The sequence below is a fragment of the Heterodontus francisci genome, unplaced genomic scaffold (genome assembly GCF_036365525.1).
Source record: "Heterodontus francisci isolate sHetFra1 unplaced genomic scaffold, sHetFra1.hap1 HAP1_SCAFFOLD_83, whole genome shotgun sequence".
Classification (NCBI taxonomy): domain Eukaryota; kingdom Metazoa; phylum Chordata; class Chondrichthyes; order Heterodontiformes; family Heterodontidae; genus Heterodontus; species Heterodontus francisci.
This window is the reverse complement of record NW_027141917.1, coordinates 516,585-520,750: the sequence shown is the minus strand read 5'-3', so window position 1 is coordinate 520,750 and position 4,166 is coordinate 516,585.

The following is a 4,166-nucleotide window of genomic DNA, read 5'->3' as shown; positions in this document are numbered from 1 at the left end:
CTGAGTTTCAGTGTATCTCTTTGTTGCTTGGTGTAAGTAGGTGTCTGTGTTACTGGGTGTCAGTGTCTGTCTGTGTTACTAGGTGTAAGTGTGTGTCTGTGTTACTGGGTGGCATTGTGTGTCTGTGTTCCGGGGTGGCAGTGTGTGTCTGTGTTACTGGGTGTCAGTGTATGTCTTTGTTACTTGGTGTAAGTGTGTGTCTGTGTTGCTGGGTGTCAGTGTGTGTCTTTGTTAAAGGGTGTATGTGTATGTCTTTGTTACTTGGTGTCAGTGTATGTCTTTGTTACTTGGTGTAAGTGTGTGCCTGTGTTACTGGGTGTCAGTGTATGTCTTTGTCACTTGGTGTCAGTGTATGTCTTTGTTACTGGATGTCAGTGTGTATTTGTTACTTGGTGTAACTGTGTGTCCGTGTTACTGGCTGTCAGTGTTTGTCTATGTTACTTGGTGTAAGTGTGTGTCTTTGTTACTGGGTGTCAGTGTATGCCTTTGTTACTTGGTGTCAGTGCATGTCTTTGTTACTTGGTGTCAGTGTGTGTTTTTGTTACTTGGTGTAAGTGTGTGTCTGTGTTACTGGGTGTCAGCGTGTGTCTGTGTTACTGGGTGTCAGTGTATGTCTTTGTTTCTTGGTGTCAGTGTATGTCTCTGTTACTTGGTGTCAGTGTGTGTCTTTTTTACTTGGTTTCCGTGTATGTCTTTATTACTTGGTGTCAGTGTATGTCTTTGTTACAAGGTATCAGTGTATGTCTCTTTTACTGGGTGTAAGAGTATGCCTTTGTTACTGGGTGTCAGTGCGTGTCTTTGTTACTTGGTTTCAGTGTGTGTCTTTGTTACTTGGTGTCAGTGTGTGTCTTTGTTACTTGGCGTCAGGGTATGTCTGTGTTACTGGGTGTAAGTGATTGTCTTTGTTAATTGGTGTCAATGTATGTCTTTGTTACTGGGTGTCAGTGTGTGTCTTTGTTACTTGGTGTATGTGTGTGTCTGTGTTACTGGGTGTCAGTGTATGTCTTTGTTACTTGGTGTCAGTGTATGTCTTTGTTACTTGGTGTCAGTTTGTGTCTTTTTTACTTGGTGTCAGTTTATGTCTTTATTACTTGGTGTCAGTGTATGTCTTTGTTACAAGGTGTCAGTGTATGTCTCTGTTACTGGGTGTAAGTGTATGTCTTTGTTACAAGGTGTCAGTGTATGTCTCTGTTACTGGGTGTAAGTGTATGTCTTTGTTACTGGGTGTCAGTGCGTGACTTTGTTACTTGGTGTAAGTGTATGTCTTTGTTACTGGGTGTCAGTGTATGTCTTTGTTACTTGGTGTCAGTGTACGTCTTTGTTCCTTGGTGTCAGTGTGTGTCTTTTTTACTTGGTGTCAGTGTATGTTTTTGTTACTGGGTGTCAGTGTGTGTCTTTGTTACTTGGTGTAAGTGTGTGTCTGTGTTACTGGGTGTCAGTGTATGTCTTTGTTACTGGGTGTCAGTGTTTCTCTTTGTTACTTGGTGTCAGTGTGTGTCTGTGTTACTGGGTGTCAGTGTGTGTCTTTGATACTTGGTGTCAGTGTATGTCTGTGTTACTGGGTGTAAGTGCGTGTCTTTGTTACTTGGTGTCAGTGTGTGTCTATGTTACTGGGTGTCAGTGTATGTCTTTGTTACTTGGTGTCAGTGTGTGTCTGTGTCACTGGGTGTCAGTGTATGTCTTTGTTACTTGGTGTAAGTGTGTGTCTGTGTTTCTGGGTGTCAGTGTCTGTCTTTGTTACTTGGTGTAAGTGTGTGTCTGTGTTACTGGGTGTCAGTGTATGTCTGTGTTACTTGGTGTAAGTGTGTGTCTGTGTTACTGGGTCTCAGTGTGTGTCTTTGTTACTTGGTGTAAGTGTGTGTCTGTGTTACTGGGTGTCAGTGTATGTCTTTGTTACTGGGTGTCAGTGTGTGTCTTTGTTACTTGGTGTCAGTGTATGTCTTTGTTACTTGATGTCAGTGTGTGTCTGTGTTACTGGGTGTCAGTGTATGTCTTTGTTACTTGGTGCCAGTGTATGTCTTTGTTACTTGGTGTCAGTGTGTGTCTGTGTTACTGGGTGTCAGTGTATGTCTTTGTTACTTGGTGTCAGTGTATGTCTTTGTTACTTGGTGTCAGTGTGTGTCTTTTTTACTTGGTGTCAATGTATGTCTTTATTACTTGGTGTCAGTGTATGTCTTTGTTACAAGGTGTCAGTGTATGTCTCTGTTACTGGGTGTAAGTGTATGTCTTTGTTTCTTGGTGTCAGTGTGTGTCTGTGTTACTGGGTGTCAGTGTGTGTCTGTGTTACTGGGTCTCAGTGTGTGTCTTTGTTACTTGGTGTAAGTGTGTGTCTGTGTTACTGGGTGTCAGTGTATGTCTTTGTTACTGGGTGTCAGTGTGTGTCTTTGTTACTTGGTGTCAGTGTGTGTCTGTGTTACTGGGTGTCAGTGTGTGTCTTTGTTACTTGGTGTCAGTGTATGTCTTTGTTACTTGGTGTCAGTGCATGTCTGTGTTACTGGGTGTAAGTGCGTGTCTTTGTTACTTGGCGTCAGTGTGTGTCTATGTTACTGGGTGTCAGTGAATTTCTTTTTTACTTGGTGTATGTGTGTGTCTGTGTCACTGGGTGTCAGTGTATGTCTTTGTTACTTGGTGTAAGTGTGTGTCTGTGTTTCTGGGTGTCATTGCATGTCTGTGTTACTGGGTGTAATTGTATGTCTTTGTTACTGGGTGTCAGTGTGTGTCTTTGTTACTTGGTGTAAGTGTGCGTCTGTGTTACTGGGTGTCAGTGTATGTCTTTGTTACTTGGTGTAAGTGTATGTCTGAGTTACTAGGTGTCAGTGTGTGTCTGTGTTACTGGGTGTAAGTGTATGTCTTTGTTACTGGGTGTCTGTGCGTGTCTTTGTTCCTTGGTGTCAGTGTGTGTCTGTGTTACTTGGTGTCAGTGTGTGTCTCTGTTACTGGGTGTCAGTGTATGTCTTTGTTACTTGGTGTAAGTGTATTTCTTTGTTACTGGGTGTGAGTGTGTGTCTTTGTTACTTGGTGTAAGTGAGTGTCTGTGTTACTGGTTGTCAGTGTATGTCTTTGTTACTGGGTGTCAGTGTATGTCTTTGTTACTTGGTTTAAGTGTGTGTCTTTGTTACTGGGTGTCAAAGTGAGTCTTTGTTACTTGGTGTCAGTGTATGTCTTTGTTACTTGGTGTAAGTGTGTGTCTGTGTTACTGGGTGTCAGTGTATGTCTTTGTTAATTGGTGTCAGTGTATGTCTTTGTTACTGGGTGTCAGTGTGTGTCTTTGTTACTTGGTGTAAGTGTGTGTCTGTGTTACTGGGTGTCAGTGCATGTCTTTGTTACTGGGTGACAGTGTTTGTCTTTGTTGCTTGGTGTAAGTGTATGTATGTATGTGTTTCTGGCTGTCAGTGTATGTCTTTGTTACTGGGTGTCACTGTATGTCTTTGTTACTTGGTGTCAGTGTTTGTCTGTGTTACTGGGTGTCAGTGTATGTCTTTGTTACTTGGTGTCAGTGTGTGTCTTTGTTACTTGGTGTAAGGTTGTCTCTGTGTTACTGGGTGTCAGTGTATGTCTTTGTTACTGGTTGTCAGTGTATGTCTTTGTTACTTGGTGTCAGTTTGTGTCTTTGTTACTTGGTGTCAGTGTCTGTCTTTGTTACTGGGTGTGTGTGTGTCTTAGTTTCTTGGTGTAAGTGTGTGTCTGTGTTACTGGGTGTCAGTGTATGTCTGTGATGCTGGGTGTCAGTGTATGTCTCTGTTACTGGGTGTAAGTGTATGTCTTTGTTACTGGGTGTCAGTGCGTGTCTTTGTTACTTGGTTTCAGTATGTGTCTGTGTTACTGGGTGTCAGTGTATGTCTTTGATACTTGGTGTAAGTGTGTGTCTCTGTTACTGGGTGTCAGTGTGTGTCTTTGTTACTTGGTGTAAGTGTGTGTCTGTGTTACTGGGTGTCAGAGTATGTCTTTGTTACTGAGTTTCAGTGTATCTCTTTGTTGCTTGGTGTAAGTAGGTGTCTGTGTTACTGGGTGTCAGTGTCTGTCTGTGTTACTAGGTGTAAGTGTGTGTCTGTGTTACTGGGTGGCATTGTGTGTCTTTGTTACTTGGTGTAAGTGTGTGTCTGTGTTACTGGGTGTCAGTGTATGTCTTTGTTACTTGGTGTAAGTGTGTGTCTGTGTTGCTGGGT